Source organism: Aulostomus chinensis, chromosome 24 (assembly GCF_037954235.1).
Source record: "Aulostomus chinensis isolate RoL2024-O1b breed Wild chromosome 24, RoL_Achi_v1.0, whole genome shotgun sequence".
NCBI classification, from domain to species: domain Eukaryota; kingdom Metazoa; phylum Chordata; class Actinopteri; order Syngnathiformes; family Aulostomidae; genus Aulostomus; species Aulostomus chinensis.
The window spans coordinates 14505419-14521899 of NC_141343.1; the positions used below are offsets into that span (position 1 = coordinate 14505419).

The following is a 16481-nucleotide window of genomic DNA, read 5'->3' on the forward strand; positions in this document are numbered from 1 at the left end:
CTCAAGTAATTACTTTGGTTGAAGTATCTTTTCATATATTTGGTCTGAATACTAAAAAAATAAACAGCCACAAGAGTGAGGCATTTAAACGAGAGTTTCACGTTAGCCAAGTGCTAAACCAGAAATTAGCCTGCTCTTGTGCCATACGTGGAGGTCCCGCTTTATGTAGAGCTCCATCGCAGTATTCAGTTCTATATACCATTCTTTTAATTTTATAAAAACTTCAAAATTATTTGTTTTATCATTTGTCTTTTTTTTTTTTGTCTGAATTCAGACATTTGAAAACATTTCAGAAGATTAAGTCATTTAAAGCCCATTCAAGTCAGCCAATGCCTAAGCCTGATGTTAGCCAGGTCTCATGCGCTGTCAGCTTTTCAATAGCAAAGACTTCCACGGGCATAAAACTGTTTTTCAAGGCTGTGTGCAGTTTTTTAAACATTCAATTAGGAAATGAATCAGTCAGAAATCTTGTACTTTGTACGAGTTTGTCTTTTTTCACATTAGATCTTGTTTTGTTAGCCTCACTAGCTGATGCTATGTATCCAACCCGGTAAACACAGTCATGAAACAACTCCACAAAGAAGGTAATTATTTTTTTAGTAAATCTTGTTGGTTATGTACAGCACAAACATGGTATTTGAACCACAAGTGTTGACAAAAATGGCCACATAATACAAATATACATATAGCATTTAGCATACTTAGAACATGTAGCATACTAAGTTGTGTCCACTTTACATATTAGATAGCAGTAGCTAGCTTCACACACCAGTCAAACATGTATGACAAGCAAATCTTAGCCACATAGCACTGTAGCTTAGCATTCTAACCAATTAAAAAAACGTTTCAGATCTTTGCACATTAGCGCTCAGTTTTATTTTATCATTCCTGTAATTTTATTTGTAATGAGATAGCGTCAAGTAATGCTAATTTCCCAACTTACCATGAGAGGAGTCCAACCCACGCAGCCTCCAGCTAACGTTTTGGGATGAACTTGTCATAGGGTTCTGTTAGCACTGAGTATGGAAGCCCAGCTTATCCTACCATTTGAAGTGTATGTTTGTGACATAAGATACTGAGGTTTCAAAGCCGCTCAGCAGTGAGCAGAGTGATGAGGTCACCAGAACCTTTAAACGGCACCAATACATTCCTTTTAGCGGCACGGGAAGTTGCAATGAGGCCAAGCTGGGTCGCTAATGAAACCCTCTGTGTAGATTCGCTCAAGTGATTCATATTTATGTGGCTATAAAACCAAAGGGGTTTTGCTTCGTCACAATTTCTTTGAAGCCACTTCAATCATGACACAGCATTTGTGGCTCAACAATGATTAATTGATGTGCCAAGAATATTTTAATATCTTAGGGAAACTTAAACGAGGAGCAAGTATTGAAGACATCAGGAAGCTCGGGAAAGACTCGTTGAAATGAAAGAAGTTGCAGTTTTCATTTTCGACATTTAAGGTTTTAGGCTAACAGGGATGTAAATACTGATTCCAAATAAGGGTGTTTGTGCGTGTTATCCTTATGCTTGGAAATGGGATCAATTGCATATTCATGTGTATAAGGAGAAGCTCCACCAGCAGACATGGAATGACAGTTGTGTTCAGTTGTGTGTAATTCACTAAAACTACAAAGTTATGTTTTATTTGCTTCCTCCGGTCTACGTAGGGAGTGAGTCCTCCTCCATGGAGCCCCTGATGTTGGTGGTAGTTGCAGAGGAAGCTGGGGTGAAGTGAAGCAACGCTCCCACTTCAAGGTGCTGACGACTCCATTGCATCTTCCGATGTCATTTGGGAGACTTGTAGTTTTGTATTTCCCGGCAGTCTTGCAGTGATGTCTGCCATAATTCCTGCAGAACCCAAAATTACTTTGCACGTCGGTGCATGACGACCTCAGAATTGGAGGAAGTTGGCCACCGCCTCATCCAGCCACCGTCAACTGCTTGTCCTGTGTCAGGGTCACGGTGGGCTGGAGCCGATCCCAGCTGGTAAGATGCAGGGTCACCCTGGACAGGCTGCAGTCCATCGCAGGGCCACATGTAGACACAAACCACTCCCACCTACTTGCAATTAAGGGTCTCTGATTAACCTGACAGGCAGACAGAAACCAGGCAGACACAGCGAGAACATGTGAACTCCACACAAACAAGCCCCAGCCGGCTGGTGGATTCAAACCAACAACCTTCTTGCTGTGAGCCAACAGTGCTGAGATGCCTGCCCAATCCTGTCAGTCCATGGCTCCAGCTTCCCTCACACCAACCAACCTGTGTCAGATTTGACGTAGCAGTGCCTTAATTTACTATTCTCAAAGGATTTTTGGGTTAGAACCTGCATTTTTTGAGTAATTTGTCACTGGTCAACAAGGTGGGGGCTCGTCCAGCACCTTTTGGCAATCAGAATCGTACCCCTAGTCTCGCTATTGACGCGCAAGTGTTAGATCTTTGTCGGCTTAGCATCAGTTTATCGAAGTGTCTTTTAAGAACGGATGATGAGAGATGGGAAAGGGTGACGACGAGGGAGCGTTTGGTTTGTTTGAGCGGGGCATCCCGTCAATCTGTGTTGGGTGTGATAAAGAAGTAACCACAGTAGGTCCATGTATTATAAGTACTGCCGATGTTTTTCAAGATTCGCTGCCAACTTTTTATTAATGTAATGTTGCCACATCTTGCATTTTCAGCCTCGGACATTTGTATTCCATTTGTACACCATTACTGCTGGTCCAGAAATAGACAGATGTGGATGTGCCAATCAAAGATCCTTGTCTCTGGATGCAGAAGTACCTCTTCTCCTCTGAGTTTACCCCCCCCCCCCCCCAATCTCGACAATTGCAGCCTCTGACTCTCTCCTGAAGTCTGTCAGCTCTTGGCTTCTGTCTGTCTTCCTTCCTTCCATGCATTGCTGCAGCAAATCCCCTCAAAATCGATCCTCCTCCTCCCGTATACAATCGTCCTCTCTTCCTCTACAAGTCTTCACTCTGTCGACTTCCATTCCGTCTGTCTTTTTCTTCCCTGTCAGTCACATTAATGCATGTTTGTTTGTGTCTAATGGAATGTCCCAGAAGACCTTAGAGAGAGAGGGTTTAGTCCAAGACGAGGCCTGTGTTTTGACATCCCCTGTACCTGATGGCAGGTCCTGGCTTGTAGACTGGTGTTACTGATATCTGGCAGCTTTTAAGAATCCGCGCTGATAAATGCCGTTACAGCTGGCAGGCTGACAGAGACGCATTTAGTCGTTATCATGTTAAATGAAGCATTTATCGCCTTATCGTCCTTCGTGTTTGCAGGAGGACGCGGGAATCAGACTTAAATGACTTCTTGTTTCACTTTGTTTCAATCCGTCAATGCATGTGAGCGACGCAATTTCAGGACATTCCTTGAACTTCAGCAATCGCATACGTCTCAACTTTTTGGGCAGTTTTTTTGTTCTAGTTCTGTTGACGGTCTCTCCTTTTTTGTTTTGTTTTTGGGATTCATGCCAGAAAGATTTGATTATCAACAGCAACAATTCACTTTTTTTAAAAGAGACAGAAATTCATCGGAACATATTTGTAAGAACATTTTACTTGAGTATAAATGAACTTCTAGTAAACAGGAACTACAAACTAATACAGAATTCCTTATGAAACACAAAAACACCAGTACGCCTCCTAAAAGCCAAGTTCTAACATATTTACATCATTCTGGAGCATTTATTCAACCGCGACTTGAACCCTGCTTGCCATAATTAAACAAAACAATATATTATAAACAGCATTTCTCCCAGAGGTGTGAAACAAATTTAGTTTGATCAGCTGTTACATCACAAGTTTCTTTGTTTTGTTTTGTTTTTTTTTAGAAATTCTCCAACAATTCGGAAGCTTTTGAAAGAGTTGTTGTGTTGCTCGATGGAGTCTTATTGTTTAGTTTCAAGTGAACTTTTTGATGGGTTTGAGGCGTGTTCTATTCCCAGAAGTAAAATCCTTGCTAACTCTGGTGTCAACAGGGGATCTAATTAACTACGTTGGTTCTCCCTGCTCTTTTTATTTCTCATTTATATGTTGAGGAAACAGTTTGTTCTCAGGCGGATTTGCTGCGTGAATGTGAAGTAATTCGTTTCCCTGGACAGATAAAGGTTTAAAAAGTCGATTTGGAAAACTTCTACATTCAGAATATTTCTCTCCAGTCGTCCGCTGCCGTAGTGGTGACCCTTCTCTTATTGTCTGCTTGTGATGGTGGCTTTTTTTGTAATAATGGCACAGGTCCAAGGTGGCCGCCCTGGGGGATCTCAACCCAATTCCATTATTTGGTTTCAGTGTTGCCTGCAACAATTGACTAAGAGAAAAAGCTCGAGGAGGTTGGGGAGGACAGACTGCAGTATGGTTTGTCGGAGCCAGACGGAGAGCTGCTGCCACGTATAGCATCACTTCAAAGTTTGCTTGGATTTGCTTTTGTTTCTTTGGATAATCCATCAGATTATCAGTTCCTCTATTTGACCATGTGTAACCAAAGTGAAAGCGCCTGCTTATCATAGAAATGACACTGGCCGTATGCTAGCAAGCAGATACATAGAGCTCAACAGTGACTGCTCACCTTCAGAACCATTCAAAACCTCTACTTAAGTTTCAGGAAATTCTTTCATTTGGATGGTGACGACACTGTAGCTGCCAGTCACCTCCTCCTTGGAGAATAGGAACGGTGGTCACTGTTGAGCTCTATTTATCGCATAGAGGTTTTGGGTTTTACCGCAAAGTTGAGTCTCACGCCTAAAACCTAAAAGACGCCTGGTGCTTCCAGCCCAGCGCTGCTCCAAATCTCTAGCCAGACTCTTCTCTTCTGTCGTTCCCAAATGGTGGAACGAACTACCCAACTCTGTGCGTTCTGCTGAGTCCCTTTCTACTTTTAAGAGACAATTGAAGACTCAATTGTTCAGAGAGCACCGAAGCACTGAACCTGACTCTTCTCCTCTTTGGGGTAGAAGAAGTCAGAGGGTCCAAGACCCAGCACTTAGTGATTATGTAGCACTAACTGTGTTGTGTGATGTTGTATGTCTGTTATATAAAAAAAAAAAGGTGGGGGGGGCGACACTTCTTCTGCCACTAGATGGCAGTACCTGTGACCAAATCATAACTGAAGCACTTTTGCGCTTCCTATGGACTTTTCCTTAATTAGGTCTAAATTCTTGCTTGTGTTGTACGTCGCTTTGGACAAAAGCGTCTGCTAAATGAAATTGTAGAATTGTAGAATTGTAAAACCACATGAAGCTGCCACAAAGTGTGTCATCAGTGGGGCAGAGCTGGTGGGTTTTTTTTAACGCCCATCTGTTGTGCCTGTTATTGTAAAAGCCTGGAGGGCCACAGCGACACATGAGGAATAAAAACAATGCACCAACCTTGAAAAAAAATAGATGTCTGTCTCACTTTCACACATGGCTACTAATGTGGTCAATGTAGTTGCTCTAATGACTTCAACGATCGCTGCCACGCACCATGGTGTGTTTTCTGCCTTACACTGGACCCATAAGGATTTCTAGAAGCTTCTTCACTCTTCCTAGTTTTGCTGTCTTTTCTGGTTATTGTCGCCTATTACACAGCAAGGGCCCTCATGAGGGTTGTCCCCAATGTGTTTACGCACATTTGTTTCCAAAACAAGCATTTGGCACACTTCTGGTACATTTGTATGTACCATGGGAAAGTGAAATATTCATTTTCTATGATAGTTTGGTGAAATCTAAACCTGAAGCAGGTCAGTCTGGAACAGGTCTGTACTCTGGACGCCTACATAGCCAAGAGCAAAAACCTTTAATGTCTGTGTGGTCAAATTTCCACGAGGAAACCTTTTTTTAGAACAGCTTTTGCCCAACGAAGAGAGTGTTGCCTTTCAAATGAGACTAAAATCATGCATCGACTTCCGGAACAGCCTTAGATTTACCTCTGGTATGTCCTTTGAGGCGTTAACAGTGTGCGGTTTAAGGGCCTAAATTAGAGCGCTAAACAGGTCCCAGTGAATTTCAAAAAGGGTATTTTCTACAGGCACACTCCAGATGTTCAACTCTGTTTATTGACGTCTTAAAAAATTACTGTGATTTGCAAATGAGGTATACATGTGCATAGATATTAACTCTATAGACCTCGTTGAAGTTCCCCCCTGACTGAGAATTCACACGCGACGTGAAGATGAAGATTTTATCACGTTTGTTTGCGGGTTATTTCCTCTCAGACTCTCAAAGTGTCTTTCTTACATGATTGACTGTTAGCAGGGTGTGAAACAATAAGCACGATCATAAAAAGTCATGCGGACTCAGGGATAATGAATAAAACCGGCTCTTGACAAAAACCAAATGAATGTTTCATGTTTGCCGTGATGGATTATCAGCGCGCTGGAGCGGTTCGCCGTACTGTACCAGATTGGTTGCGTGCGTACGGCTTCTTCTGAGGGAAAGGAAATGAGTTGTACATGTTGAGTAGAGGGGAAATGCACCCAGCTGAAGCTCGACCAGTGCATACGGGTCCCACTGGTGTCTGACAGCAGCTGGGAATATTTCTGAGCAGAACCCTGATCAGGAAGGCAAAAGTCAATGCTTAACCCTTTACATTCGCGAAGATTCTTTTTTCTTTTTTCCCTGCCTTCGAGCTTTATGGGTCTTCAGGAATGCAGACGTAAATTATTTTGTCAGATGGAAATAAAATATGTACTGAGTGGTTTAATGAGTTCTTTTTATGGGAATTTAAAAAAGCAGCTTCCAGTGCAAGGATGAAGTGCCGACGGTAAAATGAAAATGTTAAAAAGACCAAGACCTTTACTGGAGGTCTGAATTTGTCCGTTTGTTTGTGAATTAAGTGAAAAAGTTTGGGGGGGGGGGATTTTGAACCGCAGTAAAATCTTTGAAGATTGAAGCTAAATTCACTCACGTTTGTAGTTTCCGTCAAACTGCCTTGCGTAGACAAATTGGTGAAATTGGTCAATCAGAATCAGGTTTTCGTGCTCATCCTCTGTCAGTCGTCTCAAAGGAACAGGTGGGGTCACTTCATTGATGAAATGGTATTTCACATTTAATCCCGACTTAATTTCTAATTCTTCTCGACATTTTGTCTTTATTTATTAAAATTTTCCAACTGAAAAGTAGAATAAAGAGTATCAAGTAAGTACTTTCGCAGACAAGAGATTTTCTGGCGCGTTGTTTTCCTTGTTCTGTGACAGGGAACTTTCTCCACAGTTTTGCCAGAGTGGTAAACGGCTCAGAAAGGGAACCTCCCAGAACCAGATAGAGAACTTCCAGAACCGGACAAAGCTGTGTCTCTAAAAGATCTCCTTCTCGTGTGACTTTGTCGATTCTCCATGAAGAACCCAGTAGCTGACAGTGGCTTCCAAGTAAGCCTCCTGTTGTCAGCGCTTTTGTAATTGCTCTGACCCAAATGTACGTTTAAAGCTGGAACCACGAAGATCTTGGTTGCTCGGGATCTGTCGCAGGCTTGACATCAAGTCCTCAAATGTGCCTCAGACCGACGTGTTACAGGACGACCACGATCACCCAAGACCTTTAGTGGAGGTCTGAATTTGTCCGTTTGTTTGTGTTTCAGACTAAAAAAGCTCAAGTCTCAAGACCGAAGTGGGTCCAACACACATGAATGCAGACTACGGCAGCTGGTCAAGGGTTTTTTCCACATGACGATCAACACGGCGTTTGGCAAAGGTGATGACATCACACGCTCGGTCTTCCACTGAACTCAAAGGTGGTTTTGGTTTTGGTTTTGTTTTTTTTGTAAGTTCTCTAGCGCTCTGGAGAGGTGCTGAGGTCATGTTTGGTTCTCAATTCAAACAGGGAACATCAGCAGTCAGTGTCTCAGGGCACCATCTGTCCCTGAACAGGAAATCTCCCATCTGAGGACACACACACACACACACACACACACACACACACACACACACACACACCCCTACATTAGGACAACTGCAGACACACACATAGATTTCCTAATTATCCCTCTCCGGCAGATGCTTGAATCCCCTCCTGCTGCATCAGGTCTATTTAAAGGGAGTCCCTCTGTAACTCGGTTCCCTCTCGTCTCTCTCATCTCTCTCATCTCTTTTATCTCTCTCTCTCTTTCAACTGACTTGGATGTCGTCACATTCGCCTTTTCATACTCGTCCTCAGAACTGGGAAATGTAGTAACGGACGCCACACGGTCAGATCTTTTCCATAATTCCCACATTTGATGAGAGTCCCGGCCTGAAGGCGTTCACAAGGTGAGGGTGTCATGGTCACAGCGCCACCTAGTGAACACAGGAAAGAATTATATTTTGCACCAAATATGATCAGGCTTGTGACATGCAGAGGTTTGCACTCCCTTTATTAACTCTTCTTTGCATTCAACTGCTTTGACCTGTCGACAACATTATGTAGACCACCTTTTCTAGAGCAAGGGAGTCCAGACTTTCACCCAGCGAGGGCAAGAACCCAAACTAAATGATGGGCCCCAAAAACCAAACAATTGGTGTTACCCCTGTCATATGGTAGGGGGCGCTGCTGTGCAACCTCCAAAATAGTCCAAAAGCAAATGAAAGAGCAGCTCTTGAAGAAGCAGCAGATGGATGTCGTGGTCCTGCAGGGGGCTTGTGCTGCTGTACCAGGCAGACTTAGGAGCACTTGAGTCGGGTAGAGGAGGCAGGCGGATGCCCTGGTCGTACACCAACTACCATTTACTTTTTTACAGTGTAGAATTCCAATATGGGAGTGAAGAAAAAAATAAATGAATGCAAATATTAAATTAATTTTATGCTTGATAATCACTTTTTTCGCCAAAAATGCAGTTTTCTCCGCTGAAACCACCTGCTTGAAGTCTTGATAATGATGACCTTTGTGGAAACCTTTCTTTTTTCAACAGAAGTAGAGGCTTTGCTCTTTTTCTTGGTAGTTTTTTTGATAAACACGGCACAAAATATTCAGAGGGTCTTGAAAGAGTCGTGAAAATGTTATGGCCGCCCCCCCCCCCCCCGAGTCCCACTTTGGCAAGCATGTTACTCTGCATTAATCAGGCCCTGATAATCGTGCAGTGAAATATCTGTGATGCTGGTTCACGGTAAATCAAACCAGATTGAGCTGGTGCACCAGACTGCACTGGAGCTCCTTCAGCCAATCAGGACTGAGGAGTCTCATCTAGACCCGCCCCTCCAGCTCTTTTTGAGTCTTCCTCTTCAGCTGCCATGCGATGATGAGACATGATGGTCTGGGTCCATCTGGCTTTGATGACTACTCTTATATTGATTCAAAACACACTCTCTGACTCACACACACACACACACACATGCATGTTGGCTCTCAGGGAAGAGGAGAGAAAGGTCATGTCTCTCCAGTTAATTAGTCTCTCTCGCCCTCAGGTCTGGAGGAGCTTTTCCTCTCCACTTCCCGCTCTGTGTGTCCCACTATTTCACCCCCCTTCCTCCGTTTTCATCCCTCGTTCTTCCTCTCTCCTTCTCTGCCACCCAAGCGTGAAGGTCAGATAACCTCCGCAAACACCTCTTGCATGTCTAATCACACACTTAAGGCTCACAATATCTCCGATCCTAAAGGCGCCATCAATTTTGTTTTTGTCGTCGTAACTGAAGTTTAATTACTTTTTTCTTTTTCTTCCACTCTAACTGAAGGGGCCGGCTGTGTGTGTTTGTCTGTCGGGCTCAAACGTAGCGAAGTGTGAATCCATCTGATAGAGGAAAGTGTGTGAGGCAGTCAACCAACCCCAAGGGACAAACACACAGAACACCTGGTGTGAGTTTCCAACCGCTTCTCTTCACTCTTTTTGCGATTTATCTCACGTTTATTGTGCAGCTCTGGCAGAGATTGTCGTGAGTTAGTTACTTATTGTACTGAAAGCGCCATCAACTTGGAAAAAGAGGCTATTACACATCTTTTAGAACAAATATTAAAACGACAAGAGGCGCTGAGCCCAAACTTAAAAGTGCCGCGGCGCCGTCTGAATTTGGAAAATCCCAATCAAACAAAAATTTCCCAAAGATTTTGTTGTTGTTTTTTTTCACTCTCCTTACACATCGGGGTTGTCTGTCTCTGTGTGTTGGCCCAGCGATGGACTGGCGACCTGTCCAGGGTGAACCCCGCCTCTCGCCCGTAGCCGCTGGGATAGGCTCCAGCCCCCCCACGACCCATAAGAGGAATAAGCGGAAGAAAATGGATGGATTACACATCAGATTGTTACCACAAAAACATCTGAACTGGGTGGCGTGTAACCGAACCAAAGCTGACAGTCCAGATGGGACCTGGACAGTCTGGGGTCTCTAGATAACCGTAGCTAACTTTGAGTTGTTTACAGGTCAGAAAAGAGTCCAGAACACACCAGAACACCCCCCCCCCCCCCCGGTTTGGTGTTGAATCTGGTGATAACTGAGCTTTTACATGATTATTAAATGTAATATTGCATTCATAATGTTATGATTTATATTATAAATCCAACTTCATTGCAAAAAAATAAACAGTGTGATATAAATGCAGTTTGTTCATGGCTCTCAAGTCTACCCCCCCCCCCCGTGCCTTTCTGTTCTGACATCACAAAGAGGTTTTTTTGTTTTTGCCAAATTTGTGAAAAAAAAAGAAGTGATGTTCCTGCAGTATCTGTGAGGCCATGTGGACCAAACGGAACCGTGAGGCTCCTTCCGTAGTGTCAACTGTGCACTTGTCGTCCTCACGGGGCAAAACTTCTTTATTCTCACCAAATTCTGTTTTTAGAATCCAGGGTCAAAAGGCCTTACTTCCATGACACAAAACCTCATTTCTGAGTAAAATAACAACCCTGATTCAGTTTTCAACAGTCATGCTACATGAAAGCAGGCTGGTCCACTTCCCTCATGGAGCCCTCATTTCTCTCGCTGGAGGTCATTTGTGACAGATGAGGCACGTCTCTCTATTTTCCGTCTTGGTACATCACTCTTGCATTTTCATTGCCTTAATACATCTTTGAAATGAACAGGATGCAATAAAGCCTCCGCAGCATGACTGACATCTGGATGCAGGGAGACAAACATAACCCACCTAGTTTAGAACTCCTTTATAGTCTCCTTTTGTAGAAAATAACGTTTTACATTATTTGAATTGTCATGGTTGCTGTAGCCGACCCTGGCAGTGCTGTCTCAGCTGTGGAAACTGGATCAATGGTGCTGAACACAAAAAACATTTGATCTAATAACATTTGAGAAGTCTGTAATTTAAATTGAGGTTATTTGTCCACATTCAAGCTAGCAGAGCGCTAATGGGATGTAGCCATCGTAGCCGACTCCACGGCTCCACTCCTGTACAACCCTGGATAAATGGCTCTGAGAGTAAAATGTCCCCATGACATTTGATCCATTTGGTCTGATAACATTTTGGAGGTTCAGAAGAGCCACATAATCCCATTATTCATCCGCGTTCACGTTAGGAGAGGGCAAAGTAGCTGTGCTGCTCGTAGCCTAATCTGCTGTTTCCGTTTTAAAATGGGTTGATGAATTGTTCAGACACGTAACACTGCTAAATTGTTTGGCTACTGAGATGTGATCCAGCTGCATTTGGGAAGTCTATAAAACCTGCAAGATTAAATTATTTAGCTGCATTCAAGTTAGCACAGGGCTGAGCAAATGTAGCCATCGCGACCGTAGCCTACTCTGCTGTTTTCAGGGTCAAATTGGTGAACGATCGTTCTGAGCGTCACACAACACCTGCAAAATGGTGCGTTACATGACTGAAGTCTGATCCCAGCCCTCTTAAAGTATTTGGAGAGTTTATAAAATGCGGCATAATTAGATAACTTACCCATTTTCATGTTAGCCGTGTGCTAACTGGAAGTAGCGCGCACCTCCTCCCAGCAGCGTTAGAATGTGGTCACATTCAAGAGCGCCATCTGAGGTGACGTGCACAGATTCTCCAACCTGCACTGACACACTATCTGATCGGGGCTCCGTTTTGGCAGATTCCCAATTGTAAATTTCTCTGGTCGGTTTCGGAACACAGCTAAAGCAACTTTCTTATTGTCAGGGGACATTTTTTTGAGCTTTCTATCTCTCTTTGTGTCTTTATTACCTTTATTTTTAGTCTCACGCTAGCGGAGCAACTCCACCCGACCATCACGAAGCCGATTCAGTCCGTTAGCACAGAAACACTTTACTCCTCTTCACTCCTCTTCATTCACTCAGCTTAATTGTGCTTTCAAGCACTTGAGACTCCATAAAATTGTTTCTTTTTCATCTTATGTAAGGCACCATAATGACCCGGCCATGACTCGCTGCTGTCTGAGGAATACTACACCAGCTATTAGATAGCAAATATCTTCTTCTTCTTTTTTTACGATTGTAGAGCCAGAATGCTCTGCAACGACCTTGGTACGGGCTATAAAGGCATCGTGTTTGCAGGACTTGAGGGCCAAGGCAGTGTGACTCTCGACTGACAGCTTTTTATGTTGTGTAATACTCTAAAAATAAATTAATAAATGAAATACCTCAATGAAAATCGTTATTGGGCCATGATGTGAGATAATGAAATACCTTTTCAGGGTTACTGTGGCATGGTGAAACACTGCATTCAGCGACATCTGAATGAACTGAGTCCTTCAATGCAGTACTTTCATAAGAATGATAATCTCAGAATGGAAGACAGCAACTTTTGTCTACTTTTAAGATTATGTAGGTTTGACTTTTGTGCTGGCTTTGCATCATATGTACTATACACACACACATATATATATATATATATATATATATATATATATATATATATATATATATATATATATATATATATATATGTGTGTGTGTGTGTATGTGTGTGTGTGTATATGTGTGTGTGTGTGTGTGTATGTGTGTGTGTATAGATGTGTGTGTGTGTGTATAGATATGTGTGTGTGTGTGTGTATATATATATATATATATATATATATATATATATATATGTGTGTGTGTATATATACACATATAGTTGGCAGGGAGAAGAAATCAGCAGTAAATTGTGTTTACAGAGCATATCTTGGCAAACCTCCTGGCTCCAAAGTTTTCTTTCCTTTTTTTTTTTTGGACTGTTTGGAAGGGTATCCATGTTTGTGAGATTACAAAACTGGCCTCATATGCTCTGCAGAAGCTTATTAAATTAAACCAGCGAGCCTCTTTTAATCAATTTAAATCTCTCTGGACTGACTTGGAGCTGTGAACTGACGTTGTCGGCCTGTTTTTTTTGGCCTGACTTTATAAAAAGAAACACGCCACTTAGGGATTGTTGGTTTCTGAATTTGGGTTCTTGAGATTGGCCTTTTTTAGCTGATGCCTTATTGATTTTTTTTATTTTTTTGTTATTGTGGAAGTGACCTTATTTGGACACAGCGGTGGAGTTGGGGCTGAACGTCTCCATGGTGATCCAGCTCACCGTGGGAGGAGCTCATTAATTTGACACAAGCCACACCCTGACATGTCCACTACTTGATCTGTTGGACGCTAAATGAAACAGAATGTACAAAATGAACACGGCTCTGTGTGAGCTTGAAACTAGCAACTAAAAGTGCAAAGTTTTCCAATGAACGTTCTTCAAAATCCATTCTGAAATCGATGAGTCCGGCAGTTGTGCTACATGGAGAACAGCCAATATTTGAGCCCTCCTTTCCACTCGTAGTTTTCTGGGTATCGGTTCAATTTAATTATCATTCTGGCAAATTTCCTTGAAATCCCTCCAAAAAAAAATTGGAGTTACATTGAGGTAAAGTTTCAACTTCTGTATTGTCAGAGGAGAGTCATGCTTTGGTGTCCATAAACTTCATTTTGTAAGAGATATTTGGGTCAGCGAAAGGTGGTGTTTTATATCCATGATCGTGTCGGAGGCGATCAGTGATTGACTTCTTGGGTTATGCTGTCAAGATTCTTTTATTTTTTTTGTCATATAAAAGGTATGAACAAATTCCACACTGTCCTGTTTGGGTTGGTACTTGGGTTTTTTCAGTTTATATCTTAAAAATGATCAGTAAAATGCTTTCCAGAGCATTTTCTGTATTTCCAACCCATTTTGTGGCCTTGCCTGATGTCCAAAGAAGCATGAAGTGTCATTTGCATAATTTAAGGAGGACTAAACACCTTTATCTCAAATGTTTAAGGGTCCCCAGATAGCCGTCACATCATCGCCTCATCTGGGTCACTTTTGCCACTTTTGGCTTTGATGCGGGCCAAACATTGTTATCCGGGTCCGCACTCATTGTCCCTCATTTCCGCGAGGAGGACATGACTTTAGCCGACTCCTCTCTGACAGGACTGCGAGCTATCAAAGACAGATGCATTATGCGTCTCATTATGTATTAATTAACAGCACCTATAACCGCGACGGTCTCTCTGCTAGGCTTCCGCTTGTTATCGCCCGAAAAATAAACAGGCAATCAGTGCATAACCCTATGGGGTACTTGACCTTGCGACACATGGTTCTTCATCCAGCAAGAGCATGGTAACGGGCTGTCAACCAAGAATAGCTCTCCTTAAAACACACACACACACACACACACACTCCTGTATTTTTATACAGAGGGCAGACATGTCTCAGCCCATCTTTGACAAAGTTTGGGTTTATATTTTTAACTTTGCTCAGCTTGTTTATGGCTGCTTTCTCTTCAAATCCGATCGTCCAGACTGATCAGGAATTAAAGGTCATACTGTGAGTCCTGTGCTGACTTTTAAACTGGAGAAAAACTCTGTCGCTCTGTGCTGACGATTGCAGTGAAATAGCAAAGGAGCAAAACCCCCAGCCTAGTTAATTAGACGAGAGTTGTATGGATGTGTATGTCAGGGTTTTAGAGGAAATGGTGCTTAAGTGTAGAAAGAACAGAGAGAGCAAAGAAAAAGTACTGAGCACTCATGTTACTTGGGTACACAAATTTATATTTCTGCAACTTAAAACTTAAAAATTGAAATCATCATCCAGGATGAAGCCCATCCCACACACAGACATCTCATCTTGCTTTGAGTTTTGTTTACTCCCTTGTTTTTTTTTGGGGGGGGGGGGGGGGGGGACTAAGACGTCTTCAGCCGGCCTTGGAGTGGTTGTCTTGGTCTGGACCAGTGGTTTTACCACACCAGATTAAAACAAACTACACGTTGGGTCACAAAAGTACCCGTAGTCTGCTTTGCCGAGGTATGCGCTCTCTGATTGCTTTCTAACAAGTATGACCAGATATTGGACAGTCAGAAATGAGGTCATCAGCTTCGGATCCGGTTCTCCTTTCTCCAAATTTCACGAACATCCCTCAACTCGCGTGTGAGTTATCCTGCTAACAGTCAGGCTGACACAGATGAAGACAGAAGCTCTCAGCGGAGGTAAAAAAAACAACCCAGAAGGTGCCTTGATTGATACTCACACCTTCATCTTTAAATTTTGTAAGCACAAAATAATGGCTGTCTGAGTAACGCACACATATACCCACAAACTAATTGCTCCCCTCCAAGCTGTCTGTCAAAGACTGTCTGGCTTTATAATGACATGCTAATAAGGTGCTAACGATGGAGAAAAAGACTAACAAGCTTTGCAATTAAAATAACTGAAAATTCCTCTCCTCCTCTTCAATCCAGCCCTTCTTCCGCTTCTCCCTGGGGGATACCGGGTGTTTTGTCCGCTGAATTTGGTTTAAGTCATTTCTATAATGGAGGCAAGCACGTCAAGAGTGCGCCAGTGAGGAAGTGTGCGTGCACGAGAGCGAAAAGTGTGTCCTTTTTTTCTGTTTAATCTCCAATAATGTTCCTGTTTAAGAGTGGAGGGCTTTGTTGGAATGCTGAGTACAGCTCCCGCGAGGGCTGCCTACACACACACACGCACAGACACACACACACACACACACACACACACACGTAACCACACACAACCACACACGCGTAAACACAAAGATACACACCCGCTCCTCTATCCTCCCACTCTTTCTTCTCTTCATCAAAGTCTTTGTCATAACGCACAAGGACAAGGTCTCGGAAAATTTCAAACCGACAGGAGTGAGAGCTGGAAAGGACAAGAGGGGAGGAGGCAGAGATGGTCCTGCTGAAGGGGGATAAAGTGGTTTCTGGTCATTAGCATAAATTATCGAACTCCATTCCCGTGTTGACTGTCGAATCGATGAAAACGGCAGTTTACGCACTCGATGACCCTCGTTAAATATGAAGATGAATCCCACGTGGTGTGAGCGAGATGTTCGTCTCGGTGGCTTATTAAGACAATCAAGGCCAGTCGACTGCAGCTCAATCACGAAGATACATTTTTTGTGTTCCCTGTTTTGTGCTTATGTGCTGTTTTCCTTATTAACTCTGAGAGCAGTCTGTACAAAGCCTGGTGCACACTCAAGGTCTGCACTCGGAGACCTCAGACACTACAGATTTAAACCGCTTTTTTTCTTTTAACCTCTTGTGCCCCAAGGGTTCTGGAGGTCAGCTTAACCAGAAAAGCTCAACAACGATCAAGTTTACATGCCAAATCTGGGACTCTGTGGTTTGCTAAGACTTCAGAGACCGTTTCGCTC

General features: G+C 43.0%; 1 protein-coding gene across 10 annotated transcripts in view; it reads left to right on the forward strand.

Annotated features, from left to right (window-relative positions):
* Positions 1-16481, forward strand: part of htr2cl1 (5-hydroxytryptamine (serotonin) receptor 2C, G protein-coupled-like 1) — a 125688-nt gene that overhangs the window by 50971 nt on the left and 58236 nt on the right. For 6 of the 10 annotated variants that reach the window (XM_086197362.1, XM_086197363.1, XM_086197364.1 and 3 more), the window contains one exon: positions 7554-7666. The exons of 1 other annotated variant lie outside the window; for it this stretch is intronic. The gene's annotated coding sequence lies outside the window, so the exon portion shown is untranslated. Of the gene's footprint in view, positions 1-1667; positions 1756-7553; positions 7667-7795; positions 8221-9618; positions 9740-16481 lie in introns of all 10 variants that reach the window. 3 more of the 10 variants (XM_086197365.1, XM_086197369.1, XM_086197367.1) reach the window with 2 other exon arrangements.